Source organism: Lycium barbarum, chromosome 6, assembly GCF_019175385.1.
Source record: "Lycium barbarum isolate Lr01 chromosome 6, ASM1917538v2, whole genome shotgun sequence".
Classification (NCBI taxonomy): Eukaryota; Viridiplantae; Streptophyta; class Magnoliopsida; order Solanales; family Solanaceae; genus Lycium; species Lycium barbarum.
The window spans coordinates 18,400,357-18,423,082 of NC_083342.1; the positions used below are offsets into that span (position 1 = coordinate 18,400,357).

Below are 22,726 nucleotides of genomic sequence, written 5' to 3' on the forward strand. Positions count from 1 at the left end.
GGGGATGGTTAGAACGCTACGTCCGGGTAAAAACCGAAGACATAATCCCGGTCGCCCATCTACCTTTTCCGGAGAAATGGAACGACAAACGTAAGTCCGATCCTTAGGGCAATCGTCCTCACCTGTTCAGTTGCTTATGGTATCATTTTCTCACCGTCCTTTCCTTATCTTTGCAGCAAATGGGTTTGTTCCCCCCGTTATTCGGGATCTGAGCGAGTGGGTCACGACGCTCTTTAACCAGCTTCCCTATGAAGACCGGACTTGGGCCAACTTGTCACGTGGTCGATGGGTCGCTCAAAATCATGGTTACATTTGACTTTCCTTTGATCTTGCTGCATCTTTAGCCATCCGAGGCCGTCAGTTTTCTTAACCCACCTACGTCTTTATCGTTCAGGTTTGCCGAAGGGCTCGGTGGCATCTAGATCGGAGTTGGTGGCCGCTTCCCCTGCACCGGCGTCCGCGTTCGATACGGCTGGTTCCTCCCGTGTTCTTGCCGAAGCCACCAAAAGGAAACGGCCCTCCGAAAAGGGTCAGCCGTCCAAACGAAAGAAAGTAAGAAGCGTTGCCCGGACCCCGAGAGAGGAAACGGAGCCCGACATCATAGTTCGGAGGGTCGACCTGGCACCGTCAACGGCACCAATACCCGGGGAGACTGCCTCCGAGCCGCCCTTGCCTTCTATCACCGAAGGTATATTGATTCCCGTTCTTCCTCCGGGTGCAGAAGAAATCCTTTCCCCAGCTCCTCTTCGGTCGGTTGACTTTGTGGTCATTTCAGGTGAAACTTTCCCGGAAGATACTCCCCCGCAGAAGAGGAATGGGGCCGGGGAAATGGCTGGTACTGCAGCCGATAAAAGGACTGTTCCGGTCCCGGAGACCGAAGCATCCGTTCAGGCTCGTCCGTCGCCCGGCCACGGGCCTGTTTCTGCTCCGGAGCCCCCGGTTTTTGCCAGGAACATCGAGTCTACGCCAAGTTCGTCTACTCCTGGCCCGAGGGTTGAAGACTTTGAAGATATGTTTTCAACTACTCCTCCTGCTACCGGTGACGCTGCGGGTTTCGGTCATCTTCCAATTCCTCGGGTCACGAGGCCGGCCAACCGACAGTCAGAATCTGGCTCTAGAGGCAACCTGGTGACCGTCTTTCCGGCCCTGAGCGCGGAACCACGAAGGACCAGATCGGTCGTGATCACCGTCCCCGAGGATTGCGGCTTTCTATCTCGTCCGGTGGGAGTAGCAAGTTATTTGCGTCCTCTTGTCTCCGACTCGGACAAACGTAAAATGACCGGGGTCACCTGGCAGTGCCTTATGAACGAAGGCATGCACGCGGGCAACCGGGTAAGACTCTCGGCCATCTTTGTACATCAGTAGACTCCATGCTTTCTAACTCTTTATGTTTGCTTCTTTTGTAGAGCGTAGTACTGGTGAACGAGGCCTTTATTCGTGCCCAACACGAGATGGATGATCTTCGAGGCCAACTGGATGCCCAAGGCCGAGAAACGGAGAAGTATAAGCATCTCCTTCGAGAGAAGGAGGAGGATTTGGGTCGGGCCGCCGTCCTCGCCAACCTTCGTCCCGAGGTTGATGAGGCCAAGGACGAAATTCGTCGTCTGAAAAGCGAGTTGGCCGCCATGACCGATTATAACTGAAGTCTCGAGGTTGAGAAGATTTGCCTTAGCCAAGACAAAGCTCAATTTTCGTCGAGGCTGGACGAGCTGGAGGCCACCGTGTCCCAACTCCGGGGGGAACTTGATTTGGTGAAGGCCGATGCAGCGAGCTTAGCCGAGAGGAACCGGCTACTGGAATCTGATACCGCTCTATATAAAGAACGCATGAAAGTTTTCGAAGAGAAAGCCGAGGAGCGGTCTCGGATAAATGAGGGCTTAAAAGCCAAGCTGGAGGAGGCGGTGAGTGCCAACGATGTACTTAAGGCCGAGCTAGAAGCTGCTGTCCATATGAGGACTATTGCTGTGGCCGGCCGGGCCGAGCTGGAGACTAAGTTGGCTAAAGTTGAGGCCGATTTGGAAGAAGCCTGGAAAGGCGTGGAAGCGGCCGAGGCTCATACTGCCATTGTCGCCGAGTATGAGAAGTGGAAGTCTCGGCGACTCACCCTCGAAGAGGCCGATCGCGGATTCTCCGATCTTCCGGCCTTGATAAACCAGGCCAAAGAGATGGAGGAGGAGGCAAACCATGCCCTTGAGTCCGACACGGATGATTCCGAACGAACCGAGTCCGATCATTCTGCCTCCAGCCATGCCGAGTAGCATAGGATTTTCACTTGGCTTTTGTTTTTTGCCTTTGCCGGCCTTTTTGATGTAAATGTACTCTTTATAAAAGTATCCTTTGCATACATGCAAGTTGCACTTCTCTTGTGTCTTCGTTTGAGTGCTTATTTTTATTTTTCCTCGAATTATTGGTCCGTTTTCGGACAAGATGATCCGTAGTCATTGGTTAACTCTGCCCGTGGGACTCATCGAACGTTTTCGTAGCCGGTTTGGCCTTGTCTAATTTCGGCCATAGTGTCCGGTGTAGGGCGTATAAATTGAACAATGCCGAAATACGGTCATTGTAATGTTTTCCGTATTGCAAGTGTTTGTACATATGAGAATTTTCATTTCCTATATATTTTCATTTCTTGTATCTTTGCCGTAACAAACACTAAATGGGACACGATTCATTATGATCGTTTGGTCCTTACATCGAAGGAGGTGGCCAGTGGCCGGCCTCTGTTTTTGCCGTGGCAAATGCTGAATGGGACACGATTCATTATGATCGTTTGGTCCTTACATCGAAGGAGGTGGCCAGTGGCCGGCCTCTGTTTTTGCCGTGGCAAATGATGAGCTTCTTTCTTTATTTCTCTTTATCGTTTCATGCTCCGATGTGGATACTGTGCCCCCTTAACACTTATCCGAGCTTCGGGGTCGGGTGAGTGTTACTAAGCCCCCACTCGGAAGATGCAACCTCGGGGGTTGTCCCTTTATCTTCGTCGCGTAGCACGTTGTACTTGTTGCCTCGTTAAAAACCTCGTCGGAAAACCCATTTTGGGACAAAACCACACTAAGGAAAATAGTGCAACACGTGCTTTCAGTCCTAAATTCTATTTTTGTGCCGCCCTCGATTTCCTGTAAAAAAGGCAGCACGGTTAACAAAAGGTATATATGAGAGGATCATACCTTAGCAGTAGTATCTTTTTAGGTGGTCTATGTTCCAGTTGTTGCGCAGGCATTGCCCATCCATGGACTCCAGCTGGTATGATCCTTTTCCCGTTACACCGGTCACTTTGTACGGTCCTTCCCAGTTCGGTCCTAGCTTTCCCTCGTTTGGGTTCTTTGTATGCAAAGTAACTTTTCAAAGTACCAAGTCCCCAACTCGAAAATGCCGAAAGTTGGCTCTCCGATTGTAGTATCTTTCCGTTCTCTCCTTTTGGGCCGCAATTCGGACCAATGTCCTTTCACGCATCTCATCGGCGAGGTCGCGTCTTACGGCCATGGCCTCCCCATTTAATTCCTCGGTTGCGTACGCGAACAGGAGAGTCGGCTCGCCAACTTCGACGGGGATAAGGGCTTCGGCCCCGTATACCAATGAGAAGGGGGTCTCGCCCGTGCTAGATTTGGCCGTGGTTCCGTATGCCCATAGCACCTCGGGTAATACTTCTCTCCAATGGTGCTTCGATGCTTCTAGCCTTTTCCTCAGGTTTTGTATTATTGTTTTGTTTGTGGATTCCGCTTGCCCGTTTGCACATGGGTGATATGGGGTCGACACAATCTTCTTGATCTTCAACCCTTCGAGTAAGCTGTTGACCTTGCTACCCACGAACTGAGGACCGTTATCACAAGTTATTTCGGCCGGGATGCCAAAACGGCAGACGATGTGATCCCAAATGAAGTCGATAACCTCATTTTCTCTGATTTTTTCAAAGGCCTGTGCTTCGACCCACTTAGAAAAATAGTCAGTCATAGATAAGATAAAACAGGCCTTACCTGGTGCCCGGGGTAACGGAACCACGATGTCCATTCCCCACTTCATGAACGACCATGGTGAGACCACCGAATGCAGCAACTCCCCGGGCCGGTGAACCATCGGGGCATGTCTCTGACACCCATCACACTTTCGGACAAAACTTTTCGCGTCCTCATCCATACGATTCCAGTAGTATCCGGCTCTGATAAGCTTTCGGACCAGAGCTTCCTCCCCAGAGTGATTGCCGCAGGTTCCTTCATGTATTTCTCTCATCACATACTCCGTTTCCCCAGGGCCCAAACATTTAGCCAAGGGTCCGTAGAAAGATCGCCGGTATAATTGGCCGTCCACTAAGCAAAAACGGGCCGCTTTCGTTCGTAACGAACGTGACTCCTTCGGGTCGCTTGGGAGCTTATCATCACGCAAGTAGTCAATGTATTTGTTGCGCCAATCCCAAGTCAAACCTGTTGAATATATTTCGGCGTGCCCGCTTTCCATGGCCGTTTTTTATAGTAACACCGTTGATCCAGGATTGATTTCGGCCCCGTCTACAGCGGATCCCAAATTTGTCAATGCATCGGCCTCGCAGTTCTGTTCTCTTGGTATATGCTGCATGGTCCATTTTTTAAATCGGTGAAGTACCACTTGGGTTTTTTCGAGATACCTCTGCATCTGTTCGTCCTTGACTTCAAACGTGCCATTCACCTGGTTTGCGACCAAAAGCGAGTCGCACTTTGCCTCGATAGTTTCTGCCCCCATGCTCCGGGCCAATTCCAAACCTGCGATCATAGCCTCATACTCGGCTTCATTGTTAGTTAATCTGGTGGTTTTGATTGACTGTCGGATGACATCACCGGCCGGGGCCCTAAGGACAATACCAAGCCCGGAACCTCTAAGGTTCGAGGCCCCGTCCGTATACAGAGACCAAATGCCCGTGGCCTTTCCCGAGGTCAGTAGGAATTCTTTTTCAACCTCGGGAACCATGGCCGGGGCGAAGTCTGCTACGAAATCGGCCAAGATTTGGGATTTGATGGCCGTTCGGGGTCTGTATTCGAGGTCGTAACCGCTAACCTCTACAGCCCACTTCGTTAGCCTACCTGACAACTCCGGTTTATGCATGATATTTTTTAAAGGATAAGTAGTTACTACACATATGGGATGGCTTTGAAAATAAGGTTTAAGCTTTCTGGAGGCGCTCACTTGTGCTAATGCCAGTTTTTCCAAATGGGGGTAACGGGTCTCCGCGTCCCCCAATGTTCTACTTACATAATAGATAGGGAATTGCGTACCTGATCCTTCTCGGACCAAAACGCCGCTTACCGCCACTTTGGAGACAGCTAGATACAGAAATAGTGTCTCGCCTGCCTTCGGTGTGTGCAGTAGAGGGGGGCTAGATAAGTATTTCTTCAGATCCTGTAGAGCTTCTTGGCACTCGGGTGTCCAGGCAAAATCGTTCTTCTTTCTGAGCAAGGAGAAGAACCGGTGACTCCTGTCCGAGGATCTCGATATGAAGCGACTCAGTTCTGCGATCCTCCCGGTGAGCTTCTGAACACCCTTTATGTTGTTCACCACTTCAATATCTTCGATGGCTTTGATCTTATCCGGCTTGATTTCGATCCCCCGGTTTGACACCATGAAACCCAGGAATCTGCCAGATCTTACTCCGAATGCACACTTCTCCGGGTTGAGCTTCATGTTGTATTTGCGAAGCACATCGAAGGTTTCCTGCAAATGCTTTAAATGGTCCTCTGTTTCCAGGGACTTAACAACCATATCGTCAACGTAAACTTCCATTGTTTTCCCTATTTGTTCTTCGAACATTCCATTAACTAGGCGTTGATAGGTTGCACAGGCATTTTTTAATCCGAAAGGCATGACATTATAACAGTAGGTCCCGTACCGGGTGATGAAGGACGTTTTCTCTTGGTCCTCCGGGTACATCCGGATCTGGTTGTACCCGGAGTAAGCATCGAGAAAACTCAACATCTCGTGACCGGCCATTGCATCGATCATCCTATCGATGTGAGGCAACGGAAACGAGTCCTTCGGACATGCCTTGTTTAAATCTTTGAAATCAACACATATTCGAAATTTGTTACCTTTTTTGGGCACTACCACAACGTTAGCTAGCCACTCCGGGTACTTCACTTCCCGTATGGAGCCTATTTCCAAAAGTTTTGTTACCTCATCCTTCACGAATGCGTGCTTAGCCTCCGCCATGGTTCTTCTTTTCTGCTTCACCGGAGCAAACTTCCCGTCCAGGCTGAGCTTGTGAGTTGCTATGTCCGGTGATATACCTGTCATATCTATATGCGACCATGCAAAGCAATCGGCATTAGCACGGAGGAATTCAATTAATTGACGCCTGAGCTCCGGGGTGAGCCCCGTGCCCGGGTATACCTTTCTATCCGGGAGATATTCGAACAGGATGACCTGCTCCAGCTCCTCCACTGTTGACTGGCTTGCATCTGAATCATCTGGCATGACAAACGACCTGGGTACCTCGTAATCTTCCTCCTCATGCACCGGATTAAATCTGGCGCTCTTTGATTGCTATTTGGGAACTCCCCCCTATCACATATTTCTCTTCCGGCCCCTTGGGCCGATGTGTCACTTCCTCTTCTGCGAACATTTCCCTTGCAGCGGGCTGCTCGCCTCGGATGGTTTTCACTCCTTCCGGCGTGGGGAACTTTAACAGCTGGTGTAGTGTTGAAGGTACTGCCCTCATGTTATGTATCCAAGGTCTGCCCAATAGTGCATTATATTTCATGTCCCCCTCGATCACGTAGAACACCGTTTGCTGAATGGTGTCACCCACGTTTACAGGAAGGGAGATTTCCCCTTTTGTTGTTTCGCTTGCCATATTAAATCCACTTAATACCCGGGCCACGGGCACGATCTGACCGAGCAGCCCCAGCTGTTCGACCACCCTCCATCGGATGATGTTGGCCGAGCTACCTGGGTCAACCAAAATTCGTTTGACCTTAGTTTTAAAGACCAGCATAGAAATTACCAATGCATCATTATGGGGTTGGATGATGCCCTCCGAGTCTTCGTCATCAAAGAAGATAGATCCCTTGGTCGAACGTTCTCGGGTGCGCTTTTCTCGGACAATAGAGATCTTTGTCCGTTTCATTACCGGCCCTCGAGGGACATCAGTGCCCCCTACTATCATGTTGATTGTATGTTGGGATTCAACAGGCTCGGACCTTTGATAGGACTCTCTTTCCTTATAGTGATTTTTGGCCCTCTCGCTCAGCAAATCTCGGAGGTGACCGTCTTTCAACAGCCGGGCTACCTCCTCTCTCAATTGGCGGCAATCTTCAGTTCGATGACCGTGGGTCCCGTGATATTCGCACACTACGCTCGGATCTCGCTGACCCGGGTCCGTCCTCAATGGTTTAGGCCATCTTACATCGGGTACACGTCCAATGGCTGAGACTAGTCCCGAGGTACTAACGTTGAAGTTGTACTCCGAAATTTTTGGAGGTACTTTATTGCTGGCGGAACTTCCGGCATCACTCCTGAAAGAGAGTCCCCGACTGTTAGACGGGCGTTCAACCCGCTTGCTGCCCCGTCCCGAGAAATGGCTCGGATTCTCTATTGCTTTTTCCGACCTGAGATTTTGCTTCTCCGTATAGTGATATGGCCGGAACCTCTCTTTCGATGATTCGGACTTGATTTCATATCCCTTCCTCGGTGCCTCGAAACCTCTATTTACTTTGGACCTCACTGGAGAGAGTTCGAATTGGTCATCCTCCACCCGAATTTTCGACTCATACCTGTTGTGGACGTCGGCCCAGGTTACGGCCTCGTATTCTAACAACCTTTCTTTCAATTTGGCCGAGGCCACCGAACTTAGCATGTTGAGTCCTTTCGTGAAGGCCTGCGCGGCCCATTCTTCTGGCACCGGAGGGAGCTCCATCCGTTCCCTCTGGAACCGGGTGACGAATTCCCGTAGTAGCTCATCGTCCCTTTGGGTTATCCGGAAGATATCAGCCTTACGGGCTTGCACCTTTATCGCACCGGCATGTGCCTTTACGAACGCATCGGCGAGCATTTCGAAAGAAGTGATCGAATGCTCGGGTAGGTGGTCATACCATGTCAACGCTCCCTTCGACAGAGTTTCCCCAAATTTCTTTAACAACACCGACTCAATCTCATCCTCTTCCATATCATTGCCTTTTATGGCACAAGTATACGAGGTCACGTGCTCGTGCGGGTCCGTGGTGCCGTCATATTTCTGTATGTCGGGCATTTTGAACCTCTTCGGGATCAGTTTCGGGGCCGCACTTGGCGGAAAAAGCCTTTGGATGTACCTCTTCGAATTCGGTCCCTTCAGTAGAGGTGGAGCCCCCGGTATCTGGTCCACCCGAGAATTGTACGTCTCGACCCTCTTCTCGGTTGAATCCACCCGTTTCGCCAAGGTCTCGAGCATCTTTAGGACCTCAGTTGAGGAGCCGGCTCCGGAGCCATCGCTCTCGACCATTCGCTCTCCGTTTCTTCCGGTTTCAACCGTACCCTTTGACTTTACCGGCCCTGCTTCACCCTTTCCGCTTTGCAGCTGAGTAATCGCTAGCCCTTGCTCGGCGATTGCCGCCCTTTGTTCCTGCAGCATTTCGAAGATTAAACGCAAGTTAATGCCGTCGTTTGGCGCGTCCGGCTCTCTCCGGACCCGATCCAGGGATAAAGTAACGAAATGGTGAGTGTTTAGAGGATCGGTTGCCGGTGGAATGGCATTCTCTTGATCAACGGTGTTTTGCCGGTTGAGTCCTTCCCTCGAATCAACGGGGTTCGGATCAGCGGGGTTCGGCAGTGCCCGCAGTCCGCTCCCTTCATTTTCCGCCACTATCTCAGTATTGTTGACGTGACCGGATTGTTCGACGTCTGCCATTTGGATCGTTTTCACAGAGACAGAGAGGGAGTTTTTGGTTTTGATGAATACGGTGGAAGTTAAGACCAAAGACCACTATTATCCTAGCCCCACGGTGGGCGCCAAACTGTTTACCCCGGATTCGGTAACCAATTGAATTTGTATGTGGATATAGGATATGTGCTTTGGCCTCAATATGGATTACAAAGAGTTGATAAGAGCGCCTCTTAATACACGAATAAGGAGCATAGACTCCGGCCGACTGCGCATATAACGAGTTGATTGGAGAGTTTCAACATGAACGATCAAATTTGCAATAAACAAGATCAATAAAAGGATTGACTAGAACTGGATCAATAGATATATTGTGTTACAGAATATTCTTGAAAGTAAAAGATGAACCAACCCCCTTAAGGGAGGAGGGAGTACTCTATTTATACTAATGAGCCCATGGGCCTCCCCCAATGTGGGTTTAATAAAATAGTAATAAAAGGGACAGCCCCTGCACAGGTTTGGTGGGATTTGACTGACGGCGCCGTCTGACACACGCACAGTTGGCGGCTGACCATGATGTGACACCACTGACGCGTCCTAGCAACGGTCGCATCGGACCAACGGGCTCACGGATACCGGACCAACGGTAATGAGACACCGGGGAGAGATCCCGAACCCTCGGTGGCTTAGAGACCGGGTCAGATGGCGCTTCTACTCGGCCTTGATTAAAGTGCTCATCCGGAAGTGTGATGTCCCCGTACGAACTCTCGCCCTTTTCTTTCTCCGATCCATAGTTCTCCCGGATTGACCTGTATCCGGTTTTTCTACCGTATACATATGTATATAACTAAAATATACTAAGAATATACTTATAATATATAGTATACTTATACATACATATATATATATATATATATATATATATATATATATATATACCTAAAATATATATTCTTATATATATATATATATATATATATATCAATATATGTATCAATATACTTAGGTTATATAACTTAATATATATAAAAAGCTTAAGTTATATATAGCTTATACATATGTATAACTTTATATATATATATATATATATATATATATATATATATATATATGTATATATATGTTTAATTTATATAACTTAATATATATAAATATGCTTAAGTTATATATAGCTTATATATATGTATAACTTACATATATATATATATATATATATATATATATATATATATTTAGTATATTTTAGTTATTTTTCAAATATATAACTTTTTAGTTTTTAATTTAAGTATATTTTAGGTATATTCCTAACTTAATAAAAGTAAAATATGAACACAAGTAAATAGAAGAAAGCTCAATGAGCCATATATTTTATTCATTCTTGGATAACATTTATTTGCAAGTTGTAGTTTTTTTTAACTTGCAAATAATACATGAGTTGTACAAAAATAGTAGAATAATAAAATCATCAATTTTGAACCATTTCGTTAATTTCCCCCACATCATATTCGGTCATGGAAATATCTTCAAAGTATTCCATTTGGTCCGGTCCACTAGCTATCAAATCTTCAATTTCTTCCTCTTCGCCTTCCTCCGCTTCTAAGTTTTGGTTGCGTCGCTCCGATCTAATCCAATCGCGAATGCGCACTAGTACTTGCAAGCTAAAACCGGATAATGAATGTCTATGGTCTCTAATTTGCTGTCCTTGGCTAAATGCGCTCTTCGAAGCCACGGTTGATACTTGAACCGTAAGGATATCTCGAGCCATTCTTGAAAGTACTGGATAGCTTGCCTTGTACTTCTTCCACCATGCTAAGACGTCCAAGTCATCCAGTTCCTTGATATCCACATTTGGCTGCATCAAATAAAAGTTATATTCATCAAAGTTTGCAGTAAAAAAAGAAGTTGGCTGTGAATGTAAAACTTTTAAACCCGACAAGCCCTTTTTGCTACTCTGAGAAGTAGTAGGGCGTGGAGCAACGGGTGTAGCACGTTCTTCCAAACTAGAATAATGAGTAAAAACTTTTCTAAACTCATCATCAATAGCGAGTTCGGCTTCAGCTACAGATGGTTGAACTCCCTCTTCAATTTCTAAAAATGTATAAATTTGACTAACCAAATTTTTAGTATAAGACACTTTTAAACAAGGATTTAAAAGAGAACCCAATATAAATAAAGTTGGGATGGGAAAAAATATTTCTTAAATTTGATTATCATTTCAAAAATAGCCACTTGATAACCGGGTTTATATTTATACTCTTGTAAAACTCTAGTTATTTCCGCTAAGTAGGCTAAAATTCTGATTACCGTGGGATAGAATTGTCTAGAAAAAACAAGAGTTGCATTATAAAAAATTTCTAAGAGGTCAACACATTCTTTAACATCTTCCCAATGCATAAAAGTTAACCAATCCTCACTATTAATATTATATTTGTTGTGAACTTGTTGTATGGGAATCCTATACTCATATGCTTGTTGTAGCATAATGTAAGTGTAGTTCGACCTAGTCTCAATTTCTACTTGAATTTTCTTAGGTCTAAGGTTATTTTCCACACAAGCATTCTTAAAATCTCTAATTCTTCCCCTATTAGCATTACAAAAATGAAACGCAACCGCATCTCTAACTTTTTGAACAGAATCTTCAAAATGCACAAGACCATCTTTAACAATTAAGTTTAAAATGTGACAACTACATCTTACATGAAAAATATTTCTTAGCGGAGGGTTTAATTCTCTTTTTATAAGACCTATCGCCTTTGTATTATTAGAAGCATTATCTAAAGCAATACAAAGTGTTTTTCTATAAATGTTAAAAAATCTCATAATAGTAGACATTGAATCGGCTAAACTTTTTCCATCGTGACGACCTTTTCCTTCATCATATAAAAAAGCTATAATTCTTTTTTGCATAACCCAGTTGTCATCAACCCAATGACATGTAATAGCAAAAAAATCTAACTTGTTAAGACTAAGACCCAAATCAGCGGTAAGACAAACATTACAATTTAAAGAATTAAATATATGGCGCAAACAAAATCTATATTTTTTAAACAAATCTATAACATCGGCTCTACAAGTACTTCTAGGAATACCCTCAAATAACGGATTATAATAACGTTGAATGTAAGTAACAAACCTCAAACCTGAAGGAAAGGAAAATGGTAAACAATCATAAGCTACCATTTTAGTTATTTCTACACGCTCTTTTTTCTTGTCATACTTAAAATTTCTACCGGTTCGTGGGTCTATCGTCATTTGAATCCCCCCCACATTTGAACCCGTTTGCTTTCCCCAAACATCTATATATTTGGTTCTCATATGAGCATTTAGTGTACCCGTTCCACCATCCTTACCAGTTCCTTGCTTAAAACTAAATACTTGTCCACATATGGTACATGTAGCTGATTGATTTTCCCTATTCTTAGTCATAAATTTCCAAACTTTAGCTGTTGGCTTACGAGTTCTAGGCGGTTTGTCTTGTGTATGTGATTGGGCAGGACATGTATCTCCTATGGGATTTTCGGGGGATTGTGTTTCATCATCATCATCTAAGTCTTCATTAAAAGTGTCGGTAAAATGTTGTTGCATTGGCTCATGACCTAAAAGTAGATTATTTCCACCAACATCAATACCTAAATTAGGTGTTTCTTCCACAAATATTTCCTCATTAAGCCTACCCCTACCACTACTATTACCGGCACCACGTCTTAATCTCTTTGACATTATTAAATAGAATTAATTTAAATCACAATCAAATAAATCACAAGAAAATAAATTACAACAAATTAAATTGCGTAAATTAAATTGCGAAAAATAAATTGCTAGAATTAAATTGCAAAAAATAAAGATAGAGTTGGAACGAAGGTACCAAATTGCCGGATTAATTTCCAACAAAGTGAAGGCGGCTAGAATTGCAAATCCACCAAAGCTACTTCGGATTGTTGCAAAATCACCAACTCCACCAACAATATTATAATTGCAAAATTAATAATTGAAAGTTGAAACTATAATAAGACTTTGTGACTAATTATTGCAAAGTGACTATAATTGAGAGATTGAGAATTTGAGATTTGAGAGAAAGATGAAGAAGAGTGAATTGAAATGAAAATGAAGAAGGGTTTATATAGGGGTGGGGGATGGGTTAAAGTGTTAAAAAAAATTGGGGGGTTGGGGGGCCAAAAAACAATTTAAAGACCGTTTGGCAACAACCATTTTTGCAAATGGACCGTTGCCAACGGTCCATTAACGGACAGCTCACACAGGCCCAACGGTTTTTTTTTTTTTTTTTTTAATTTTTACTAGTTAAACCGGTTTAACCGGTCCGATTCCGATTTCAAAAATATCGGAACCGGACCGGTAACATTTTAAACGGTTAACCGGAACCGGTTAACCGGAACCGGTTAACCGGGTCTACCGGTTCTGGTTTTACCGGTTCCGATTTTACCGGTCCGGTTACCGGTTTTAACCGGTTTAACCGAACCGGTTGACGGGTTTACTGCTCACCCATGTAATGATGTAAAAGGTGGAGTTCGCAACCATAATGAGGCATTTTTTTTCTTTTTGTAAGGAATCAAATCAAATTAACGTGTGAAAAGAAATATCTACATATACCCATATATGAGCTTGAACTAATGTCTGGTCTAACGGGCGTTGGCTATAATGAACCCATATAGGGCATGAATTACATGTGCAATATTGACAGGGCCGCCTAAAGCCGAACTTCTGAGAGAGGTCATAATTTTGTTTTTTTAAAAGGAGAAAGATTGTTTTTTTTAAAATAAATAAATTAAAGTCAACTTTTCTAATTTTCTTAGATGCGAAGTCATTAATTACAGTTTTATAGTCGTCAAGAACAATGCAAAGTTATTAACATTTCAAATCAATTTATTCGGAAAAAAATTCAACTGACTATGTAGGTAATCAATCACACGGCTAAAAAAACTTCTTCTCTTTTTTTCTTTTATAAATATTGTGCACTCCGTCTGTCTCAGTTTATGCGACACAATTTAGATTTTAAGAGTTCAATTTCTTTATTTTTATCGTGAATTCAGACATACAATATTTAAGTTTTTTTTGAAAAACAATTTACATATTTAGAAACTACATAAAAGTGTCATACGTCATAATATTTTTGAAACAAATTAGCAAAAACTTAATAAAGAATGGAGCTCCAAAAATTTGGGGGCCCAAAGCCATTGCCTGAGGGGCAATTTGAAGGATTATCCTTCGTTGGGGGTGGTCTTTAATTTTTGTCCCTCAAATCAGTGGTCTTTAATTTTTGTCCTTCACTACAAGCCTCTTGATTCCAGGTTTGAATCCTCGTTCAGTAAAAAATTTAAAAGGCATAGTTAGGATTCACATGGCATAAGCTGGACCGCTAACTTATACCCTGCCTAAAGGCAAAAAAAAAAAAATTGCTGCAATTTTACAAACCTCTGCCTTAAGGCCTAATTTTGGTTAAAAGCCTTAAGGCATAAGCCCAACTTCTGCCTTGCGAATCTCAACTTCTGCCCTGCGAATCCCAACTTATGGCTTGCGATTTTTTTTTTTACTAAGCCTGGATTCGAACCCAGGACCTCTGGATGTTAAGCGAAGGCCAAATATTAAAGACCACCAATTTGAGGGCCAAAAATTAAATACCACCCCAAAAGAAGGTCAATCCGCGCAAAAAAAATGTTGCCTTAGTGGCTTTGGCCTTGGGCCGGCACTGAATATTTACCTTTTTTATTTGGGGAAAGGACACTGTGTGTCCACTCAGCCAAACTAATCCCACATTTAACCACTGTTTGGGCTTAATCCCACTAGGTGTCCGGTTGGCCCAAATTAATGCTAAAAAATGGCCGGTCGGCCCAAAATAATGCCAAGGCTGGCCGGCCCAACAACCCAGGCGCTTAAAAAAAAAACTTTTTGTGGCGATTAATTCGCTACAAAAACGTTGTCACTAAAGGGCTACTACAGCATATATACATATGTTGGAATTATATATACACTTTATATACAAGAATTATACAGTTTATATACATATGCTGGAATTAATCATACATTTATTATACATAAATTATACGTTAATTATACATTTATTATACACATATTATACAATAATGATATGATATTTATTTTTAACATATACAATAGTGATACATATTATATACCACAATGATACGATTTCTATAATACATTTTTTATACGTATGATACACTTTCTATACAAGAATGATACAATTTATATACATATGATACATTTTATATACATATACAACAGGGATAAATATTATATACACATATGATACAGTTTTCATACATATGATATATTTTATATACATATACAGTAGGGATACATATTATATACACATATGATACAGTTTCTATACATCAAAGCTTTTTCAGTCCTGCAATGGCGTCTTCATATGAATCCTCTACCATTTTCGTAACCTGCAACTCACAAAAAACGACAATCATATGTATCCTTTTCCTATGTGCTCCCTTATGAACTGTTGTTTTTTTTATCTTTTGCACTTGTTCGTATATTTTGATCATTCTTCCTTTTGTTTATTTTATATTATTTTGTTTGCATTCTTCAATCTGCTTATTTAAAAGTTGGAGCAACATGGCTCTATATATTACTTTTGGTTTGTCATTTGCCAGTTTTGATCTTTGATGAGGTAAACATTTTCCTGTAAAAGTAATATGTATCAAATAAAATTGGAGAAGAAGGTGGAAGAGGAAAAAGGAGGAGAAAATGCAGAATAAGGTGGAAGAGGAGGAAGAAAAATGGAGAAGGCAGAAAAAGAAGGGAAAGTGGTTAACGGCTGGAATAATTTTGGTGGCTACAATTTGGATTTGTACAAAGTTAGGCCACTGGGTGGGATAAGTTTGGGCCGACCGGTCATTTGTGTCCTTTCCCCTTTTTATTTTCAAATCATGTGTATTTGTCGTGCATTTTCAATTCATAGATATTTTACGTGTATTCGTTATGTTCGCTTCGAATATGTAAAGATTTTTACTTTTCAATGTTAAATAATTTTCGAGTCTTTAACCGTTTTTAAGATTTATGAATGTCTTGCTTGGTTTGACTTGCATATTAATCGCAGGATGTCTTTTTTAGAGTCTTTCCCCGATACTGAGTTAGGGATTCGATGCTACTTGCTGAGTATAACCTCGTGTGATAATATTTTTGTTTTTGTGATGGGGTTGCATCAAGGATCAGCTCTTAGTTCTTTTTTATTTGCCTTGGTGATGGATGAATTGACGCGGCAAATTTAAGGTGAGGTGCCATGGTGTATGCTTTTCGCAGATGACATAGTCCTGATCGACGAGACTCGTAGCGGAGTTAACGCTAAGCTGGAGGGTTGGAGACAAACTCTGGAGTCTAAAGGGTTCAAGCTGAGTAGGACCAAGATAGAGTACTTGGAGTGCAAGTTCAGTGAAGCACCTTAAGAGGCTGGCGTGGAAGTGAGGCTTGGTACCCAGGGCATCTAGAAGAAAAGTAGTTTCAAGTATCTTGGGTCTATTATACAAGGCAGTGGGGAGATTGACGATGATGTCACAAATCGTATTGGGGCAGGGTGGATGAAATGGAGGCTCGCTTCCGGAGTGCTATGTGATAAAAAGGTGCCACCACAACTTAAGGGCAAGTTCTACAAAGTGATGATTAGACCGACTACGTTGTATGGGGCGGAGTGTTGGCTAGTTAAGATTTCTCACGTTCAAAAGATGAGAGTTTCCGAGATGAGAATGTTGAGATGGATGTGTGGGCATACCAGGAGTGACAGGATTAGGAATAAGGCTATCCGGGACAAGGTGGGAGTGGCCTTGGTGGAAGATATGATGCGGAAAGCGAGACTGAGATGGTTTGAGCATGTGAAGAGGAGAGACACAGATGCCCCGTGCGAAAGTGTGAGAGGTTGGCCATGGATGGTTTCAGAAGAGGTAGGGGTAGGCCGAAGAAGTATTGGGGAAAGGTGATTAGACAGGACATGGCGCAGTTACAGCTTACCGAGGACATGACCTTAGATAGGAGGGTATGGAGGACTCAGATTAGGGTAGAAAGCTAGTAGATAGTATCGTTTATCCTTTCATATTAGTAGTCGCAGTATCACGATATAAGTTCTTGTGCTTTGATTTCTGCTACTATCTGTTATTTTCTGTACTTTGATTATCTTGTTTTATCTGTGATAGCTACTGCCCCTTTGAAATCATGGCTTAGTCGCTTTTGTTATTTTTATTTCCATATCGCTTTGAATTTCATGGCCTTATCTGACCTCTTTTTATGCTTTCTATTGAGCCGAGGGTCTTTCAGAAACAGCCGTCCTGCCTTGGTAGGAGTAAGGTCTGTGTACACTCTACCCTGTCCAGACCCCACGTTGTGGGATTTCACTGGGTTGCTGTTGTTGTTGTACTCTCAAGCGCATGTGAGTTTGGACATGGAAATACAAGCTAGGCATTTGACTCATCTAACATTGTTATGGTATCAGTGGGCACATATAATGTCATGTCTTTCTTTAAAGGTAAAATTACTCAAATGACTACCTTATGGTCGTTTCCTATCATTTATAGCTACCATTTTAAATATTACCATTTGTAGCTATGTTTTTTCAAATTAAGGTATTTTTTCGGATGTATTTGATGCGTGTAAATTCATAAAAATACAGTAAAAACGAAAACATATCCCTTGATTTTGGGCCATAACAGTGGGATCATTTAATTAGTTATTAATTGGTATTTTTACCATACTCTTCTACAAAATCAGATTTTAGATTTGTTTTCCATAACCGTTTTCTATTCCTTCATCAAATCTTCAACATTCAAACGTAAAAAATCAAAAATTCAAAATTTGAAAACATTCAACAGCCAATGTATTTGAAGTTTCAATATTGATTTCGTTTTTTATTTTCCCATGTATTTGATAGCATAACTAATGTATTTGAAGTTTCCAATCAAACTCCATGTATTTTATATTAAATACCATGTATTTGTGTGAGTAACAATTTGCATCACCCATGTATTTAGTGGTAATGTATTTGAAGTTTTCAATATTGATTTCGTTTTTTATTTACCCATGTATTTGATAGCATAACTAATGTATTTGAAGTTTCCAATCAAACCCCGTGTATTTTATATTAAATCTCATGTATTTGTGTGAGTAACAATTTGCATCACCCATGTATTTGATGGGATTAATTTGAAAAAAATACATAAATATATAGAAAACTTACCATGTATTTGCGTCACCCGTGTATTTGAAACTAGACACACTGATGGAATTAATTTGAACAAAATACACAAATATAATAGAAAAACTTACAAAAATACGCCACCAACCACAACAGTTGGTAGTTATATCATAGAACATACGCAAATACATATATTTTTCGTCTTCTCAAAACCCTAAAAAACTTGTTGATTGGTGAGAATGAAATTGAAATTTTTGCAGAAGGGGGAAGAGAGGAAGAAGACGACTATTTCACTGGGCCTTAAAAAGGTAAGAATTTATGAAAAAGGAGAGAGAATGCTAATGTATATTAAGTGATTAATATTGCTACCATTAAAAGGGGATATGAGATTGGGGGTGCTAATTTTTAGGTGTATTTGTGAAATGGTAATTGAAAGTTACTGTGTAGCTATAATAGTTAAATTAGAAAAGTATTTAGTTATTATTAGTAATTAAAATAAAAGGTAATTATTATCACTAATTATGTATTAGAAGTAGCTATAACGTGTAAAAATTCCTTCTTTAAATTCTTATTCAATCAGTTAGAGTAGTGTTATTTGTACTTTTATGTACAAGAATTGTAAATGATTTTAGCTATTAAATCAGATGTTTATGATTTGTCGAGTTGAAATCTTGATAAGTTTTTTCATGTCTCAAGTAAGGGATTTTCATCCAAATTTTATTTTCGCATTAAAGTGTAACTATTACTCCATTATTTTTTATGATAGCTAATAACTTAGGGAAAGTTACATATATAGACATCCGACTAAAAATATTAGCAATTAGATGGCCACAAAATTTCAACATACAAATCATAGACATAACAAATTACAACGGCTAATAGATGTAACCCAACTGACTTTCAAACGGAATGTGCGAAGATCTCGCACTACTATCCAGCTGCCATCAAAACCTCTATCACCACTAGAGCTGTCAAAACGGGTCAGCCCAGCCCAAACTTAGCAGGCCAAGGAATTTGATGGGCTGGGGCAGGCCGGGCCGGCCCTTCACTTGTAAGGGCCTTAAAATGGCCAGCCCAACCCAGCCTTACAAGGGCCGTGGGCTGGGGCAGGCCAGCCCTTCATTTTTTTTTATAAAAAAATTTGTTTTCAATCTAAATTCGAACCTCTAAGTATACCAATTTGTTATATTTCTAACATACAATTATATGGAAGTACATAATTTTATGACAACTTATATAAAATAAACACCTATACATTGTCGAGCACATTTGAATCCGTTTGTGATAAAGGTACCTTAATTAACATCTCCATCTTAGTCTACATTCATATGCAATTTTAATTAGTTAAGCATTATCAAATAACTAGATTTTAGAAACTAATACTTAATATTTAAATTCGCTTAAAATATTACCATTTTAAATTTAGTAAAGCTCTGCAACTAATTTCGAGTAACAACAAGTTTTTGACAATTTCATGATGGAACTTTTATGCTTGGTGATTAGAAATTTTAGTAGCGTACCTGACAATTAGGAATTTAGTATTAGGGATTTAACGCTAAATAAGAAAAATATGTAAGATACTAAGACTAATTCGATAATAACTATTCCTATTTTTTAACTTTTTTTTTTACAATTTTCTTTTAAATTTCAATTATGAATACAACTTCTATACTTGGTGATTAGGATTTAACGTTACATGAGTAAAGTAATGTGTAAGATATTAAGACTTATTTGGTAATCACTATTTCTAGATTTTACTTCTTTTTTCACAATCTTCTTTTAAGGTTTTAATTAATCTAAATAGCCTTTTGGCTCACGGGCCGGCCTCGGCCCAGCTTCGGTCAGGCCTCAAGGGCCAGCGAGCTGACTTGGGTTGAACTTATAAGCTTCAGTTTAAATGGGCTTAAAAAATCTTAACCCAACCCTACCCCAGTAGCAGGTTGGGTTGGGCTGGCCTCAAGGGCCGAGCCCATTTTGACGGCTCTAATCACCACACAGCAATCACCGGACCACCATGCCCACTCCCTCTAATTATTAAAATAGAAAAAAAACAGACTTACACGTCCCTCGAACATTCTCATCAACCCCAAACTCTGCTCACCACACTTAAAAAATAAGATCTAAAAGAGAAAAAGAAAGAAAGAGTGAAAATTGAGAGAAAGATTTAACACTTTATATAAATAAGATATATTTATTTTCTATATATGTTATAAATTGTAAGTGCACTGCATGTACGCATTATTCACTGTATATACACTTTGTATACGTAGTGTATACAAATTGTACAAGCACTGAATGTTTATAAATAGTGTATATGTGTTATATAAGTGTATACACACTTTTCATAACACATATATAAATTATACACATTTTTGTCAGTACCCACCGTGGTCATTGTGATCATTCACGTTATTTTTTTTGTATAATCTGTGTATAATAAATATATCATTAATGTCTACTCAGTGTATAATGTATACACACTAATCATACATCTATTATACAGTTTCTATACACTAATTACACAATGTATAAATGAAAAAGCACCCAGGAAGCGACAAACTTGACCAGAAAAAATTAATCTTCTCCAGCAATGACCATTGTTTTCCTCCATCGCTCATATTCTCTTAATATTCTTCCAAAATAGTATCAACCAAATATGACCAAGGACAGCAAATAAAGCATTTGCCGACCACCATCGTAGTTTGGCCGAAAATTATCTAGAGAAATACAAGCATTTTTGCATGTAAGTGAAAGAGGAAGAGATCGCAAAAAAAAATTAAAAAAAAAAAAAAAAAAGAGAAAAACGGTGGCATGTTGGTGTTCCCTATAGTGGATACGAAGAAAAATATGGAGGGGTATGTGGTGGTGATCGTTGGTGGGTGGAAGAAGCGAGAAGAGACGAGAAGGAGAAGCATGACAGGTAGAATGAGATTGAAATAGGGGAGCAGTGATGGAATTTTAGGGTTTGCCTCTCATTTACTAATAATTTGAGTTTAAAATCTATCGGGCATTTTACATAAATGACTATATTTTAGGGGTTTAAAATTGGCATAACTACATTTTCAATATTTACATGGCGTAGCTACTTTTTCTTCGCTGTATATGTATTCGTTTTTTGCGATATTTTTTCACTATATTCATGAAATGACTATCTGTATTCATAAACGACTCGCTGTATTCATGAATACAGCGAGTAAAACTGAATACATAAAAACATAGATACACCAAAAATTAACAAATACACCCTAAAAAATGAATACAATCCAAAAATTTAACAAAAAAGTGAATACAATCGTCATATTAGTGAATACAATAACACCAACCACTAGTTCAGCCATATTTGTCGAAAATTTCATAACAACAACAACAGCAGCCCTTCGCTAGAGTTTTGTGGCCAGATCTACCGTGTTTGTGGCGGCGTGGAGGTTGTGAAGATGGTGGTTTCACGGCTGCTATGGCGGGGCTGGTGGTTTCACATCTACAAACTACCACTTATATGTTGTGGTTCGTCATCGTGTTGTTGATGGAGTTCGACGGAGCACCGCTTTCTGGCCGGAGAAGAAAGGGAAAAGGGGAAGGGGCTCGTAGTGGCGGCGGTGTGAGAGATGGAGCAGTAGTGGTCACTGTCGGAGTTTTTACCTGTGGTGGATGTCGGCGGCTGAGAGAGGAATAAAAAGAAGAGAGGAGATTAGGGTTTTGAATAGTTACATTGTGTAATTGATATACAAAATTTAGCTATGGGAAGTAATTAAGTAAAACTATAGCTACTAAATATAATTACCTACTAACAGTAAGCTATGCCATGTAGATTTCCCAAATGTATTTCGGGTTAAAAGCTACAAAGTTGGGCCATTAAAATTTGTGGCCAGTGAGTGTAGTTATCCCAAAAACTTATACCTCGATTCCCTTAACGTAACGGAGTCCTTTTTTCTCGAATGCTCGTTTTCTTTGCATACAGACTAGATGAAACGAAGATCCCGTCTACCTTGTTCAAGTTGCGGATCTCCTTCATTAGCTTTGAATTCATTGTTGTTCTTCTGGTTCTCCTTTAAAAGGGGTCGTGGGGGAAAAGCCCCAGCCCCCGTGGAGGTTCGGGAATTTTCGAGGGCCCAGGCTCCCCGTCCCGTGCAAGAGAAGAGAGAAAGCAAGCCGGAAACTTCTAACTTCATTATCCGATCAGCGTCTTCAAGAGCATGATTCTATAGGAAAGCATTTAAGAGGGCTTCGCTAGAAGACAAGAAGCAAAGATAAAAGATGATGCAACATCCTCGGAAGAGTAAGGAAGGAGAAGGGAACGGGAGAGGATTTCCATAATAGAGTCGAAATGAATTGTTTCTCAGAAATAGCTGCTATCGACCCGAGCCCAAAGAAGGAAAAGAACGGACTAAAGCTGGTAAACTCCACGAAGACTGAGATTCATCAGTTCGATCATTTAGTTTGTGATCCGTCCTTTCTCCCCCTTTCGTCATAAGGCCTTCTTTATCATGATTCGACCCATACCTCAGACCACAAGACGACGGCTATCGTTGGTCTATATTCAAGAAGCGGAATGCTGGGATAGGACGAGTGGGTAAGCGGGCTCCTTTCACTTGACTGGTTAGTTAGGAGTGATCTTTTTTCGCTTAAACATCATATGCTTGTGTGGATAGCTACTGAAAGAAATTCCCGCCAATGGCTGAGATGTTCAGTCGACTCCCTCCCCTATCTTCACCATGATACGGAATCCAAGTTCTTAT

The 22,726-nt window shown here is 41.4% G+C and overlaps 1 protein-coding gene across 4 annotated transcripts in view; it reads right to left on the bottom strand.

Moving 5' to 3' along the window:
- Positions 1-20,161: 20,161 nt before the first annotated feature.
- Positions 20,162-22,726, bottom strand: part of LOC132643544 (inner membrane protein PPF-1, chloroplastic) — a 22,564-nt gene continuing 19,999 nt past the window's right edge. For 2 of the 4 annotated variants that reach the window (XR_009583647.1, XM_060359993.1), the window contains one exon: positions 20,162-20,707. The gene's annotated coding sequence lies outside the window, so the exon portion shown is untranslated. Of the gene's footprint in view, positions 20,708-20,763; positions 21,649-22,726 lie in introns of those variants that run through there. The other 2 variants (XR_009583648.1, XM_060359994.1) reach the window with 1 other exon arrangement.